Source organism: Dermacentor albipictus, chromosome 1 (assembly GCF_038994185.2).
Source record: "Dermacentor albipictus isolate Rhodes 1998 colony chromosome 1, USDA_Dalb.pri_finalv2, whole genome shotgun sequence".
In the NCBI taxonomy this organism is placed as follows: domain Eukaryota; kingdom Metazoa; phylum Arthropoda; class Arachnida; order Ixodida; family Ixodidae; genus Dermacentor; species Dermacentor albipictus.
Window position 1 is genome coordinate 470,485,869 of NC_091821.1, and position 17,597 is coordinate 470,503,465.

The window sequence follows — 17,597 nt, forward strand, 5'->3', positions numbered from 1 at the left end:
ACTTTGGTGACACCGATCAAATGAGCCCAACTGTGATATTCACTACAATTGCAAATGTGGGTGTCTTTGACATAGGAACACAGTGACAGATGTTGCTCGTCCCTTACAATTTCCTTGGGTCTGCAGTTCTTGGGTCTTTTGCAAGACAACTGTTCTATCGATGTTTTACCTACACTGTTTGGCCCATTTTGCTTACTTGTAGCTACGGTATTTTACCATGACTTTATGAATATCTGAAAATGCTTTACTCGTGCTGAGCCGGTGTACTGTGCAATATACTACATGCTTGTCACGATGCTGTAATAAATTACAGAAGTGTTCACCTATTTAAGAACACAGTTCTGATATCTCATTTATGTTGCTGTATGTAGCATGTGAAAAGTGCCCCTAGAATAAGAACTGGTCCGCATTTCTTGCTCACTATAAGTATGCTTTGCAATCTAGCCTCTCCAGTGTGATCATTGTGGTCAAGCTTACAGATCTGTCCACTTGTAGCACGGTTATTAGTGTTGTGTCATCACCTCTTAGATAGAACCTGTAGTGGCACTCTGACGTCACTGAGGTCTTGAATTGTGAATCTTAGATGGAGCGCACGTGCATGTGTGTGTGTGTGTGTCTGTGATGTCACTGATTAGTGGCACTGTATAGCTATATAAGACGGCCACGTAAGTGCCTTGTGGTTCTTTTCTGTTGTATTGCAAGTGGCAATAAACATGTGTTCTTGCAAGGAGGCTGCTGCGTACTTGAAGACACAACAATGCCGACGAGGGTGGGACTCTCATAGCGGATGATAACCAGGCCATGGCTGAAGCGATGGTTGCGGCTCCAGCAGTTTGGGAACAGCAGGCGTCTAGGTGGACTACCACAGCATGGCTTCCTTCGGCCGCTTCGAACCGTTCACGAAGGAGGGAGACGAAGACTTCGAATCTTATGTGGAACGCTTTGAACAGTATGTGGCGACACACTCCGCGCATATTTCTGCGCACCATCCGTCTTATCATCTGGCCCAGCATAACACAGCTGCACGCTGGACTGCATGGCCGATAAAACATAGCGCCACCGCCACGTCACGCGAGGTATGCGTCACCGACGGTGGCTATAAAAACAGGCTGCCTGGCTGAGAAAGGCCGTCTTCTACCTTCCGCTACTGGGACGAACGTAGCGTTGGTATGCCCGTCCGCTGCCATCGTTAGTCGAATAAAGAAGCCTTACGTTTTTATGTCGAGATTCGTCCTTCGCAAGACGCGACATCCCACAAGTACATCCGGGCCACCCAGCTCAGCGACGACTTGAAGGTATCCGCTTTTGTGACGGCCATCGGAAAACAGACCTACCGCACGTTGAAGAATTTGTTGGCCCCAGTGAAGCCCGAAGCCAAAACATACGACGAACTGGTCAGGGCTCTCAAGGGGGACTATTCACCGAAGCCCTTGGTGCTAGCGGAAAGGTTCCGGTTCAACCGTAGGTCGCAGCAAGAATACGAACCAGTTACTACGTTTGCATTAGAACTGAAAAGGTTGGCTGCATCCTGTGAGTTCGGGCAATTCCTGGATGACGCTTTGCGTGATCGGTTCGTGGCCGGTCTGAGAAACGAAACAGCACAAGCTGAGCTCCTCAAGAAGAGCACCCTGACGTTCCAAGCTGCTTATGACCTGGCCAAAAGCGGGGAACTCGCTCGCACCGAAACAAAGAAGATTCATCCTAAAGACCTCAGCAAGGTGAACTTGGTCCAGCAACCCCAACAAAGAAAACCCGAGGCCACCGCATGGACAAGACGGGCAGCGAGCAAAAACACGGAGCGGCAAGCCGAATCAACTGACTGTTTCCGTTGCTGATCAACGCATACCGCCGCAACCTGCCCCTTTCGCAAATATCGATGCCGGGCCTGCAAAAAGGTGGGACACCTGGCAAGGGTCTGCAGAACGACGCCAGGTTCAGCACACGCCCTTAAAGAGAGCACTGGTTTAGAAGGCTCCTGTGACTCGGACAGTATAAGTGGTGAGGACGATATTTTGCTAAGCCATATTTTTTCATGTAACAGCAATGACGGTAGCTACATTGTGAAAGTTAGGGTGGCAGGTAGGAATGTAAAAATGCAAGTTGACACAAGAGCATCTGTGTCTATCGTACCAGAAAAGATGTACCGGCAATATTGGTCTTATTTACCTCTAGAAAGTTGTAGTTTACGGCTAAAAACGTACGGAGGTGTCCCGCTGGCAATTACAGGCAAGTTAACGGTGCGTGTAGAGCACAATGGCCAAAAAGCGACCTTGTCTTTAATTGTAGCCCAACACCACAAATGTGTGACACTTTGTTGTTGGGACGCAATTGGCTAGAGGCTTTGAAGCTGGATTGAACGAGCGTGTGTAATATCGGTTTTGATAAATCAGCCGCTGTCATCGAAAAATTTTCGGAAGTGTTTGAGCCGGCATTAGGACTGATACTTGACACATCGGTGAACTTAGTGCTAAAAGACAGCAGTACACCTGTTTTCTGTAAGCTTCGACCTGTGCCATTTGCACTCAGGGACGCCGTAGCACAGGAATTGCATTCACTAGTGGAATCGGGAGTACTGGTGCCTGTACAGCAAAGCGATTGGGCTATGCCCGTAGTAGTCGTCCCAAGGCTAACAACAAAGTTCGCATATGCGGAGACTACAAAGTGACTGTAAACCGTTGTCTGAGAACCGATTATTACCCTTTGCCAAAGTTCGAAGATGCTTTTGTAACGCTGCACGGATGCAAATGTTTTACTGTTCTTGACCTTTCTACAGCGTACCAACAGTTACAACTGCACCCTGATTCGCAACCTTTGGTAACTGTGAACACCCACCTAGGCCTTTTTCGATACACTCGTATGCCGTGCGGAATAACAAGTGCTCCGTCTATTTTCCAAGCAGTGATGGATGACATGTCAAAGAGTTTAGACAGAGTTTCATGTTATCTTGATGACGTGTTCATAGCAGGAGAAACAATGGAAGAATGCTATAATAAGGTCGAAGCTGTGCTGACACGGTTCAAGGAACGGGGTGTGAAATTGCGCAAGGAGAAATGCAAGTTTTTTGCGAAGGCGGTGACCTATTTGGTCACGTAATTGATGACAGAGGAATCCGTCCTTCAGAAGACAAGGTGCGCGCTATCAAGGAAGCACCAACGCCAATAAACAAGAACGAACTACGCGCCTACTTAGGCTTGTTAAATGTCTATGGGAAATTCGTGCCGAACATGTCTGCACAGCTTAAACGATTATGACTTCCTAGCTGAGAATGTTAAGTGGAAATGGACGGCTTCCGCAGAAAAAACCTTCAGAGAACCACAAGGCACTTACGTGGCCGTCTTATATACCTATACAGTGCCACTAATCAGTGACATCACACACACACACACACACACACACACACACACACACACACACACACACACACACACACACACACACACACACACACACACACACACACACACACACACACACACACACACACACACAAGCACGTGCGCTCTATCTAAGATACACAATTCAAGACTTCAGTGACGTCAGAGTGCCACTACAGGTTCTATCTAAGAGGTGATGACACAATTAGTAGCACATCTGCTGGAAGAACTTAAGGCAGGCTAGAGCGAGAAAAGTATTTAGTACTAGAGCTTCACATTTGTACTGTCAATGTATGTATTTTATTCATTTCTTCTAACTTTCTGTATTTCAGTAATTATATAGCACTGTTGTTCAGTCTTTCAAATGATGATTACTCACATTTTGCCGCTTCATCTTCGACACATGGTCACCTAGTCCTTATTATCCTCAGGTTTCACTTGTCCCACACCAACACCTTTAAACAGTTTCCTTTCTTGAGCAATTGCAACATAGAATGCTTTACATGGTGTGCTAGCCTTTAATAACCAGTTCGTATATTTGTAGATGATCAATCAAACAATTACCCTTTTGTGCAAGCATGTGTACATTCCTGTTGTTGACACTTGTATCTTTGTCTCACTGTCACAGTTCTTGTTCATGGTTTCAGTGGCTTTTTGTTCGTGATTTCATTGCCGCATTCTAGTTTTCGTCGTTTGTACACTTCTGTCCACTTCTTTCTGTTTGCCATTTCTTTCAATGTATAGTTCCAATGGCTCATATGTATGTCCTTCCTCTATTGCCCGGTTTGTTCTAGTAGCTCTTCAATTACCACAATATGTGTATTATACAATACCTGCTATAGCACCAGCACAGGCTCAGGTATGTCTGAATAAGTACACCCTATTTGAACTAACAATCCATAACAATCCCAGCAATCTTTACAAAATCTCTGGCTGTACCTTACATATGCAGTCTTTGCCAGACACATGAATGTCACTGTACATTAAATTAACTTACCTGAAGTCATTTGAAGCTTTTTTGCTCAACCTCTCAAGCCACTGAAGTGGTGCATAATTAGCATAAGCAGAGGCAACTGTAGAGTCCGACATTCCTTGAAGGTTACAGATTGATTTCCCATAGCAGCAGCTATTTCATTTCGATCATTGCAGTGGTAACATTCAACCATACCTAATGTAAATGTTGTGCTAAAATGTAGGAGAGCATTTGTTAGCGGTAATTACTCAACCTCGCAAACAAATGTGCAATGATGCCTGTCGAATGCATGCTTTTTTTGCGTTTGCAATGAGCAATTCCTTATATACCTGGCATCAAAACATGGCCTCCATGTGTGTCTTATACACCTATGGGTAGATTCAACAGGACAGAAGTTTACAAACACAGGAGAGAAATTCTCACAAGCGTCGAGGCTTGAAGCAATGAGCAGTAGTCGGACAAGAAATCTCATTAGAAACAAAATATCGACAAAGGGTCTTCATCAGCGTAGCAACTTTCTTGAGCAGTACTTTCATGTATGCATAGATCTCCCCTCAAGCTGGTACAGCACAACAATGACATTAAGAAGCATCCGAGCTGGCCAAATGAAGGAACAGTATGCTGTCTTCAAAACAGTAGGAAGTAAGCAGCACTCCGTTCCATCGTGTGGCCAGCTCGGCTGTTCATTTCCTTGTTGCGCTGTATCAGTTTCAGAATGCAATACCAACTTGCCCAATCCTCAACACTTGTAGGCTCTCCCCCTTCCTCAATAGAGGACGAGAAAGGTGCTTGCATGGTAGCTAGTAAACTAGTAGTGTAAATATAAGCAGTAGCATTAATTATTTCCTCATACTGACTACTATTAGCATTACTATGTTTTTGTGGTCGTGCACCTGGTTATGCCAGGGCTGTTCATAACCCCAACAGTGATTTAGTTCTTCTATTTGCTCTGTATACTTGTGTACTTTGGCACAGGGCATCCTCGACCACCTCAACATCCCACACAGCCTAATACTTTTTTTACTTTTTTCATACTGTTACCATTTCTGTGGTATGTAGTGCCTTAATTTTTTTTTGCATTTTTGAACTGGATGTCTATACATGCTCTTCGCTTGCAGCTATCATTTCTAATCCTAACAGAACACAAACAGCTAGAGCTCCATTTCTTTGATCACATCATCTCCCCTCCCACATCCTGTATTCCCCCTGCTTTCATTTCCTTAGAGATTATATGAATAAATGTAGTGTAATTAACCATGCACACTCAATTGGCTGCACTTGTCTACCTATGCGTGCAAGTTCTTTTCAGATTCCGATTTTTATCTCCATTTTTTGAAAGAGCTTGTTGAAAGAAAATTGTTCCCCTTTTTATAATTCTATATCTCTAACTGTTGCCTTTGATTTCAAGTCTATCTTTTTTTTTACGAACCGCACACCGGCTTATTCTCTTCCCCCTACTGAGGGTGGAAAAGAATTACCTACACATACATGGAAATGCACCTAAGTAGTTGTTGCCCTGACGATGATGAAGTCATTTTGTCAGAATGTTGCCTCCGGCGTCATTTAATGTTCAAATACTACTCATGGCTTGCTTTTTGTTTCCTGTGATGTAGCCTTCTATACGGTAATCCAAGCAGATAATTTCGTGTGACTAAGCAGATATTGCATTAGAGCCAACATACATTTCAATAAGCTAAGCCAAATTTTATACCAAGCACTTAGGGGCATCTAACCAAACAATACATAGGCCGCATTTATGCAAAATTTTATTTTCTCTTTAAATGCACACAAGTTGTACAAATAAACACGGCTACTGCTGTCGCGATTTTGTTACATTAAGGCCAGCTGCTATTACCCTCTTACTTAATCATTGCCACCATCTGTCTGGTAATGGAACATTTTCTATGGACTGCTAAGACTGCTAGCATGCATGCTTTGTGCAAGTGCCCTTTCCTCAGAATATAATAAAATTGCAAGTCAGGCAATAGCCACATCGAAAAAAAACAGTGGCACCAAAATTTCTACAGGTACCATGGCCAGAACGAAGTGCACAGCTGTCTACAAAAATAGGCAAGCTGTTATGAGCCACATTAGGCTGGTATCCACATACCTATGCAAAAGAGGCCTCACTTGTGTCCCAAATGCAAACATCTGAACTACTTCCTCGTTATTCGACAGGCTTTTGCTAAAATGAAAAAAGGGATCCTGAGGTGTGCCACATATAGAAATGTACTTGTGCAAGGCTGGAGAAAAGAAATTGGCAAAATGTGGTCATGCCCAACATGGTTAATGAACCACAAGCTATGGTAATATAGCTAATATACCTGTATGCTAATCAGAATTGCAAGTTCTGTCTGTTTTGAAGGTTGTCAAGTTTGAATGCTGTAATTGTTACACTTGTAAATGTTGGCAGTAGTGCTATCGGGTATCATGCTCTTGTTCTACTATATCACGTGTCCTTGTGATTTCTGTAATTTTCTTTAAAACAGTGCATGAGCGCAAGTGCCGGCAGACGTTAGGAATGTAAGCGTGTTTTTCACAAACGCCTTTTGGGGTTACAGTACATTCCCGTGTACATACCCGTGTTACTCAAGCAACTCGGATAACCTTCAAACTTCCTTCCCTTAAAGGACCGCAAGAGAGTTTCACCTCAAAGGAGTTGGCTCCGTGTCACACGGCTTATAAGCGAGCTTTTGAAAGTTGCCGCTGGGGGCCCATTAGGCGCTGCTCACCTCGTACGCAGTCATGAAAGGAACACGTTATATATCGCTAAAAATTTTTGGTTACTTGTCTTTTCTTACAAAATACAATTATTTATGCATTGCATTTTAAAAATGTCATCTATATTAATGACAAAAAATTCCGAGAACGCCCGGTTCGAGAGTCAAATGTAGCTGCTCAACTCAAATATCTTTGTTAGTGCTCAAATACTATATTATATGCAATAAAAACAAGTATAATTGCTGGTAAAAGTGAAATGAATGAAAATGAGGGTGATTTCTTGACTAGAAATTCAAGCACGCTGGGAACAAGAGCACTCCTTTCAGTCTGCAAGGGCGATCTTTGGCTAGGAGCGTCCTTAAACTTCCTTTGCTAAAGGACTGCCGTATGACACGGCGCGCATCTCCCTCGAGATAAAGACGTCCTTGGTGGAAGGGAGTTAAAAGGACTTTAGCCGGGTCCCTGTGACAGGGGTATTAGTCAGTCTCCACTTCCTGATTATATCTTACTAATGTGTTCCACAAGCAAACCGAACAGCTGAGGTTGTTTGTACATTTTTCTTTTGCTGTGATTCCTTCATCTGTCAATGTGATGTAAGCTCTAGAAACATTAAAAAATAACTAAACCTACTTGTATACACGCTGCTTCTAGTGTACAATTATGAATTCCCACTCTGCTTCAAGCTGCCACACACACTGTATTTATCTTAACACTAATCTGCAAAGTCAAAAGCATAAAGAGTAAATTTCATGCAGGCGTTAGCCAACTTCAGTTGCAGTGACAGCACAACTACCCCAAACATTGCCATGTTTTACAATGCCCCAATTATTTTAGAGCAAGGAAAGTCGAGATTATTACAATAGTGCTGTTTTTTTTCTTTTCAACTACATCTGAAATGCGCCATTTTCTTTTTCGGTTATCAGATGCAAAATTTTATTCGTCAGTGCCGTGGCACTGTTAGTAACCCAGGCAGGAAATTAACTGGGCCCAATCGCAAGCTGACATAAACGAAAGCTGCTAGTGAAATAATTGTGCATGCAGAGCGCCAGAAACTTATGCTCTAACACCCACAGGCCATCACCCAGCACGCAACAAAGCGAACGTAGCTGACACGAATTTCGATGGGCTCGTGCAAAAGCAAGCGCAAACCAGACAACGACAAAAGCAAAAAAAAGAACAATTCAGTCAACGGGGGTCGAACTCGCTGGCACGATCAGTTATCCCACAAGAAAGCGTCACTAGATGCAGAACGGCAACGCACTTTAAATCAAGCGAGACTCGCCACGTTTTCTACGCGGCTTAAATGTTCTAAGCGCAGAACATGTGGGTTGTATCGTGCTTGTATCAGTGGTACGTTTTTTTTTGCTGTTCTAAAGTTTGACAAAACATGTAACGCTTAACAAAGCAAGGCCAAGCAGTCGAAACACGTTCTCTCATCGTTTACGATGTCGATCTTTCTCGTCAGGGCTTCGTTACAACGCCGCGACACAAACAGCGACCTAGCCGCTGGTCGACCGCAGAAACGACTACAGAGCAAAGGGAAAGAGAGCTTTGCGCCGCACTGCCGCGGGGCGGATTAGAGCAATTGCGCTTGGAGCGAAACCAAAACTGCCGAAAAAGTACATGTAGACTAGTTCGCCAGTCAACAGAATGCCAATCCGAAGCCTGTACTTCCCATCATTCCTATGGTGGTTGAACGATCGCAGCGACAGATTTCGTTCTAGTTATACTAATACGAAACTATGATATACACGGTTGTATTGAGGGCGCCACCATTTTGCGATCGCAGCGCCGTTTATCGTGCGGCGCAATGCTGGTATGTGGGATCGCGCTGGACTGTACACGGCGAACGTGCTGTTGACGACTGACATGTATTCGCGCCTTCCCCAGAGGTGTCAACCAGTTGTTTGGATTGGAAAACTTCTTAGGGTTTCGTCACTAAGCTTTCAGCTTCGATATAGCTTCGGCGCGTCGCCGCAATATCGAACGGCGACGCGCCTATAGGCGCTTCCGCAGCTCTCCCCGCGATCGAAATAAAGGCGAGTCAAGTCTGAACATTGTCGATACGTAACGTACACATGTAACGTGTTATTATGTTATGGCTAGCCTTGAGCTGTATTAAGGTTTCACGCAGGCGACAACAATCAGATATGCCTGCATGTGTCATGCGGTGTGCTGCGCCAGCGTACGTCCCAATCCAGGTAACTGCGAAGCTCCGATGAAGCACTTCTTGCTAGCTATCGTGGTTCTACACTTTTTGCGGTACGATTGTCTAAACATTGTTTATCTGGCACCTGGGTATCAAGTTTTACAAAATAAAGAACGGTAAAATAACTCGATCGAAAGAGCTGTTAACATGGATAAAATGAGCTGATGACAGTAGCTGCCAATGCGCCACGATCAACCAGACGCACGCGACGCGTTCAAAGAGCACTTAGGTCTCGAATGGTGCCTGTGCGTTCAAGGGCACCTCGCCTACTCGAGAGAGCTGAAAAACCAATAACTACTATTTGCAACAACAACTTTATTTTCTGTAGTAATACAGCGCGCGATGAGGGCATCGACAGCTTCCCGGCGAGATTCGGAAGCATGGGAGATGCCGTGTGAACTAGGGGCCGGTCGGCACACGGTAGGCATGGCTTTGATTAAAGAATGGAAAAGCACACAGCATTTCTTAGTCGGCACGTATGTCTTCATAAATAATACGTCATCGGTCAATTTCAGCCACAACGTTGGTTGCCAAGGATGATAATCTTAGAACACGTTTCAAAAGGTCAGTTTAATCTGCGTGCACGAAAACATAGCTTCATTCGCAATAGTTGACCGATTCGATTACGCAGCTTTCTTTCATATCCGTTTGATCATGGGTGTCCAGTTCCGAGTTCGTCGCCGAACGCTCGCTGGGAACAAAACATTCCGAACATACACGCGATGGCATCAAGTCCTTTTTCTTTGTCAAGGCAATACAAAATGGACGCTTCTCCGATATCGCAGCGGCGGTGTCCACGAAGTCGTCGCGATTGAAGATGCGCTTCATGCTTGCTTCCCAAAGTTATTTTTGCACCAGAATAGAGCAGAGTGGTAGCCCGGCGACCGTGAGTCATCTAATATCGCAGAAATCCCAGACATAGCACATGAATTGCACTAATTCGCAGCTCAAACGCTACCTTTCCAAGCTGTCGCTAGGAAAAATCGGAGTCCCCACATACGAGTGCAGGGAGGAGAGCCGACGTTACTAGACTAGCTTCAGTTGTAAAACTCCCCCCGCTGTCGCCACTTCTGTGACAGCCGCCAGAGGGCAACGCTGTTCCATCGGGCTCCACTGCAGACGCCTCGTCACAGCCTTGAGGTCGTGCGGACGGGCAGTTTGCGCGTGTTTCATGCTCGCTGGCGTTCTCCCTTGTCCGAATTAGTGGCACCACGAGAAAGCGGTATCCATCTACAGCAATAAGATTTATCGCGCCAGTTCGTTAATACTGAAAGAAGGGTAAACTGCACGAAAGGAAGAAACGCATACAGCGAAGCGCAGAAGCTGCGTATCTAAATGTTGTTTCTTCCTGTCGTCTTAACGTTTCGCGCAGTTTAGGCTCGCGAGCCTGAATATCTGGCCAAAGTGCGTGATTGTAGGATGATCTTCATCCCCACCGAAGCTTCTCACCACGCCAAAGAAGCGCTACAAAAAGAAAGATGAGCTTGGTCTTTGTACACACAAGCCACACACACAAAAAAAAGAAGTCGGATTTTTTTATTCCGTGAAGATGCTTAATCAGCGAAGCTGAAACGTGCGGCCCCTGTGTTTATCACTGGGTTAATCCCGAGGGTTCATTAAAGTATTTCTCAGTTATGAGGTTACACACACAATCGGCTGCGAGAGAGAACGACGTCACTGACGGTATGTCCGCAGTTGTCGCTTGCGTTCGATGTCTCGAGTTTGCTCGGCGGCGTGGTTAGCAGCCTTCGCCTGCGATTTGCTGCTTGTGGTTCTTCGAAATTAAATTTCTTCAAAATTAAATCTTTCCGTTACGTATGACCATGAGTGGCTCATACTCCCTTAAGCAATGGCTCATACCCCCGTAAACGCGGCCTCCCCATTACGACGACAGAAGTGAAACTCTACGCTGGAAAGATGAACGGCCACACAGCCAGCTGTGGAAGACGACGACGAACGCGGGAGCAGCGGCACGAGCGCGTGCCGTTGATTTCGCAGTGAGTTCCCGGTCGGCACGAGGAATCGCTCTGTTTCACGCCGAGCGAAGCGTCGCATTGCTGGGAGCACAGAAAAAGTGGTGCACCGAATTGTCGACATCGTTCCGATAGCGCCCTATGCAGCCAGGTACGCAGCACGTCGGCATCGTCTGCTGATATTCTTAAGAAACTCGGCGAAGGCTACAGTTTCACGGATGATATGCTTTCTGAAATTCGCCGCCAACAACGAACCACAGAATACACCAACGCTGCACCGCGTGCTTAGTCCGACCCGCCTGCGTAGCCAGCTAGTGAGGAAGTGAAGCCGGGCGCGACTGCAGCGCCACGAACGCGCGTGCAGGTGGCGGTTCCGCACAACGGCGCCGAGTTTTAAAACTGAAGCTAGTCTGGTAACGTTGAGGAGAGCGGCGCGGCGCGCTGGTTCGAGGCTACGTTCCTCCTCGTCGATAAAATTGAGTTGGGGTCGACAGCAGTCGACAGTTCCCCTTGAGCACGGTCGCGAACTGCGCAGCTGCTACCGAAAGACAACGCTGCCCCGCCTCGCTTCCTCCCTCCCCCGATATGCGCGCAATATGATGCGTCTTGCGCCGGTCGCATTGCAGAATCAAGCGTGCTTCCGCTCTTTAGATCGCTATCACGCCAGGCGTGCCGCGGAAGCGAGCGAGGCCAGCTGTGCATGTGATGTTCGTCTGTTCGGCGACCCAGGCAACCCAGGCCCCACACACTCTCAAGTTCCAAAAATGGCCACAGAGGGCGAAAAATCAATCGAGGCGTGTTTCAGCGTAAGCGCGCAAGTGGAGCTACTGTAATTTGGTCGCATACTTTATTTTTTGCTTTTTCTGCTAGGGGCGCTAAACATGCTGAATTTTTTACTTTACACAAACCATTGACATAAACAATCGAGGTGTCTAAGGATGTTTTTTTACCTCAGGCAAATAGGCAGTTGATTTTTTTTTAAATTTGATTGTTGAAGCTGCTTTTTACTCATAGCGTCAAGGTTTTTGTACTTGATTAACCACCGACAGCCTATTGGTATCGATGTGTTTCCTGGCCGTTGGCGTTCCAATACTACGGCGGTAAAACATTTTCGAAAGCATGCTGGTTTCGTCTGCGAGTCATTAGATAGACTTGCTGTAAAGATGTCTACTCTTGGCATAAAATAGTGCCTCATTTTGTTTAGGCGTTGATTATCATAATGAATGCGGCGGAGGTTAAGGGAGTACGCTTGAAGGTACGTTTTTATGCCGTTTATAACACCGTAAGTACGCAAACCGATGTCACAGAACACCCGATGCATCATTGTGTGTTCTCCGTCATCGCTTGTTTGCTGTACGCCTATTCTTCATTTCTTCTTCAAGTGTTGTATCCTGCTTCTGTCCTTGTTCTCTTGTGCTTCACTTACAGTATGTCCTTCCGTCAGCTGTAATGCGCATTTGCAAAACGAATACGTTTGATAAGACGCAGTGGTTATCATAATTTCACTACACATGTATTAAGCTGGCACATATGGTTCAGATACAGATACCTGTATGCGGACTTGCACGACGTTGATGCGGAGATTAGGATAATTATGACACCCGTAAGGAAGAGGCAGCTGACGGCCGTAAGCTGTTGCGTTCTTTCCGCCAAATACCCGGCCTGGTAGTGCTGTAAAGATGCTGTATAAATGTGACACGCGGTGACAGGGAAATTATTATACTTAGCAGCCGACCGTACGTTTTGTAGCTTAGGTCGTCTTGTGCGTTTGTGCTACCCTTATTAATGAGCCATCTCTTGACTATGTTCTTGACTATGTAACCGCGTTTGTGTGGATGCGTAGACGTGTGCTTTTTGTTGTACTTGTAAAATGCAACTAAAATATTTTCAGGCTTACTCAATCTTTGGTGTCGTGTGCGTTTATTCCAGTCGAGGCCATCGTGCCACCTGAAAACCGCATTCTGTCAGTAGCCCTACACGAAATGCAACAGCTGGAGCGCGGCGGCACTACTCGGGGTAACGGTGGCGTAATAAACGAAAAACCGCTCGGGATGCCCTTAAAAGTCAGTTCAGAGTGTGCCTTAACTCGATATTACTCAGCGCTACATATATTCTGCTGCGCCTCGATTGTGCTCCCGCCAGTTTGGTTGCTGTGTGACAAACGTAGTGCCTATATATGTAGGCGCTACGTTTGCTACACAGCAACTAAGCTGGCGGGAGCACGATCGAGGCGCAGCAGCCAAAAACTCAGTAAAGCCACAGAACACCTGGTAAAGCGGCCGCCATACTGTGCAAAACCCCGTTTCCGTTTCCTGTTGTACAGCGCCACCTGTGGTCGCATACTTTAGTTCACGACGTCACCGCTACGCTTATTTCCGTAGCACTGTGGAAGGTATAGTTTCCCTTCTCTAAGTTTGTATAGGTGTTCTGTGGGCGACCGGTCTCTTTTGGATGTAGCCCGTTTGTTGGGCTCGCGGCGTTGTCTTGCGTTCCTTGTACCCTTCGAAACAGCCCCATTCGACTACGTCAAGGTGAGAAATTTTGTTAACACTGCGACGCATTTCATGCAAACAGGCTTACGGTACACAAACTGAGACTAGTGACGCAGTTAGCGAAAAACACCTCGGCCGTTCTGGCGCAGTTAATCTGAGTTAATGACTCGTACTGGGACTCGTACTTCTATGAGCCGCCTTCTATGAGCCGCAACATTATTGTAACTTATTTCGGTAGTTCTTGGGCACGCTTGCCGCATATGGCTATGTGACGCAGTTAGCGAAATGCAGGTATACCGTGGTGACGGTTTCGCATCTACTGAAGTTTACTGGGCCGTGTCCGTGACGCTGAAGTTACTGGGCCATGTCCGTGACGTGTACTGAAGTTTAGTGGGACATGTTTGTGACGCTTTTTGTGGCTCTGCAACAACATATACCTTCTTTGGGTGCTCAAGCTTGTCGAAAACGCGAGGATCGATTGCCAAGAGTGATAAAACAGGAGTGTGTTGCTTGCGCCTGCACGACGCGTGAAAGAAGGCCGAGGAGCTCAAAAGCCAAGAACTTGACATAATTGTCATCTGAGGCATTGAAAACAGGCTTTGCACCCACGAATTTGTCCTGAGTGCGACTACAAGGCATTCTGCGAGCGTGTAACATGGTCTCGCTGAGAGCCTGTGTTGTGGCCACCTCTGTGTACTTGTGTACCGTCGCGTTGACTGAGGCTAAGTTTTGGAAACGCGCAGTCACCCATGTATTTGTGCTTTTAAAGTGTAGGAAATAATGCCCGGGAAGGGAGGGATGCTTGAATGTGAAATGTTTTCATATTTTATGGGATTGTTTGGGAGGAGTATATATGTAAAGAGAAGTGTAAAAGCGCATTTATCTGCAGTGCCCACTTACGCACGTTTCGCCTCTACACGCGTTCGGTCAATGTAACAAAATGATACATGCTTGTAATTAACTTTTTTTTCCAGCTGATGGTGTCCGGTAAAGCTTCGTACTGCAACGACTGCTGCTTACCTGGTGCCACAAGTTTGGTAAACGCAAAAAAGCCCGGAACGAGCATTCATATAGAGCAAAATGAACTTTTCATCATTTCAGAAGACTTATTGCGTTTACATTATGAAATTGCACGTGGCACAGATTCAGTGGAGGCTTGTAAAGATCGTTCGCAATCATTTTTACTAAATAATAAAACGATTCTGCGCCAAGGCCGCGTGTGGTTCAGCAGTAGAAGCTTAAATTAAAAAAAATGAATGGCGCGGGGATCAGCGGAGCCGGCGTGACGTACAGTCAACAGCAAAAGTTCGCGGGATGCGCGAGCGCGTGGCAAAGCGACCCTTCTCCCCTTCTTGCGGTGACCCCTGGTGTCAAGACCGATGCCTACACGCATGCGCGTCCCTCCCAGACTGCAAACGTATATGTTTCCGCGCTTCCTCCTTGCGCTCCGGCGATATTCGAATGTAGCCGCGAGGCAGCCCTCTTGCGATATGCGCTGTGGCGGCTTCGACGGGCGAAACTGTGTTAAACGTATTGAGAAGCGTGAACTTGCGGACGCCACTGCGGCCGCATTTTGTCGAGTCACGAGCGCTGGCGCATAGGGCCGGCCCGGTGGCGAACGCGTCATTTTTTTTTTCTGGGCTGCACCTTCCCGTGGCCAGTCTTCGTTGTTTCTTTCTTTTTACGAACGGTGCGTTCTACCGCAGAAGAGCGTGGCAGAAGACGCGCTCTATAGAAGGAGACCAGCAAGACGACAATGGGACAATTGATTTCCGTTGTATAAACGAAGTTCTGCCCGTCGAAGCCGCCACGGCGCATATCGCAAGAGGGCTTCCTCGCGGCTACATCCGGATATCCCCGGCGCGCAAAGCGGAAGCGCGGAAACATGCACGCTTGCAGTTTCGGAGGGACGCGCATGCGTGCAGGCGTCGGTCTCGACAGCAGGGGTTCGCCGCTAGAATGAGAGTCGCTTTGCCACGCGCTCGCGCATCCCGCAAACTTTTGCTGTTGACTGTACACTGTAAGAAGTGTTTGCACCCTGTCGGGTGTATGTCTGCTACACAACGAATATCGTCATCTGCCTTGATGCGTTTCCCGGCCGCATTGTCGGGAAGCGTGCTACTGTCAGGGGCAGTGCACGGATTTCATCGGTACTGCGGGAACTGAGCTGATATTCTTTACTAAACTTCGTGCGACGCCAAACTCGGAGCCTTCGTTGGCGTAATGGAGTTCCACAAACTTCTTTTGACTGCATGCTTCGTTTGTTCTTTCGAAAGGCCGGAGTACTGAGCGCCTGCACGTATATTTATTCACTGTGTGTGCTACCGTATTAAGCAGCGACTAGACGCGCCAAGATGGGCGCGCAAAGTGCTCAGTCTTTATTTGACTCGAACACTCAACATTGGACGCACGCTCAACATGGGCGCAGGTACACAAATCAACCGGCCAAATCCCTGGCACCCTTCCCAAACGTTTCCGGCGGCGTGCGTCAGAAGGCAGCACAGGAACATGAAAGAGGCGGATTGTCGCTGCAGTGACTGGGTGTCGAATCGTGAATCACCAGCCATGCCTGCTACTATGTCGGTCTGCCATGTGGTAGTGCTTATCTTAAGTGAAACAGGGAAGACTGTAGGCACATACGCGGCGTGACTGGCCGAATTGCTTTTCTCGTTGCGCACAAAGTGGCGACTGCATATCCTGGTGTTCGGCGCTGGGCCCCGCGGTTTACCGTCGGGACTGTAGGTGCAAAACAGTTTCTCACTACATTACGTAGAGGGAAATCTGGCGCTGCTGCGCTGTGGTATGCATGGGAATGCCGGTATATTGTGGATTCGGATTGGCATCGTTCTCGTAGACACAGGACACCTTGAAGACGCGCTTGGCAAGTACCGTTCCGTCTGGCACAATGATTCATTTTCTACTAGAACAGCACGTAAAAAGCTGTTTTAGCTTTATTATTACGCGAAAACATGTTTTGTTTAACTATGAGAACTTGTTACTGTGTGTACGACTACATGTTACGTAAAAAGTATCAGCGGGCCGCTAAAGTTGGAGGACAGACGACAAGGTTCGCGCTCGCTTTGAAGCAGTTTGTCGTCGGTTCTTGCTTTTCTTCGCTTGGTCATGCATCGTGGGTGAGTAAAGATGTAATATGCGTGAATGGAAACATTTTATGAAGATTTTACTTTGAGAACGCGTTATTTGCGTAGCCATATCCACGTTTTAGACGACGCCTCTTACAACACCAGCCAACACGAGCCTCGCAGACACATATACCGTCATTCCCATGACGGCACGGTGCCCCCTTAAGAAACTCCCATAGACGGTGGCGCCAGATTACCCTCTAGGTGTTATAGTGAGAAACTCTATGGTGCAAAAGACCGAATTTCAGTAACGCAGATAATCAAGCAAACTTCAAGAGAGGCGAAGCAGTCAGCATGGCGCGAAGTTTCGTGATGTCTTGAAGGAAAACGGTAGAATCTGATATTGGGATTCATGCCTTCTTGGCAGCCCACGACGCAGCAGTAACGACGGTGACGCTTTTTCGAGGCTGAGCTAGGTCTCCGGATCGGCGTCGCCGATGGCTTCTGCTTCCAGCATTACGTCCCACGGCACACGGAGAGTCCGTTTTCGTTAACCTGTAGGCTGCGGCCAGCTCGCAGCGTGGTCGGCGTGGTATGCGAGAAGTGACGGGCATTTTCAAACTCAACAGGCAGAAAAAATGCGAATCGACGCAAAACTCGTTCTAGAAACGTGCTTCGCCACAGCCAGGCCTAAATACTACCCAAGCTGGTACTACCCAGCAGTGGCGTAGCCAGAAATTTCGTTCGGGGGGGGGGCTCACTTCGCAGCTCG

At 46.9% G+C, this 17,597-nt stretch overlaps 1 pseudogene; it reads left to right on the top strand.

Moving 5' to 3' along the window:
- Positions 1 to 701: 701 nt before the first annotated feature.
- On the top strand, positions 702 to 5,427 carry LOC139054837 (uncharacterized; annotated as a pseudogene).
- Positions 5,428 to 17,597: the final 12,170 nt, after the last annotated feature.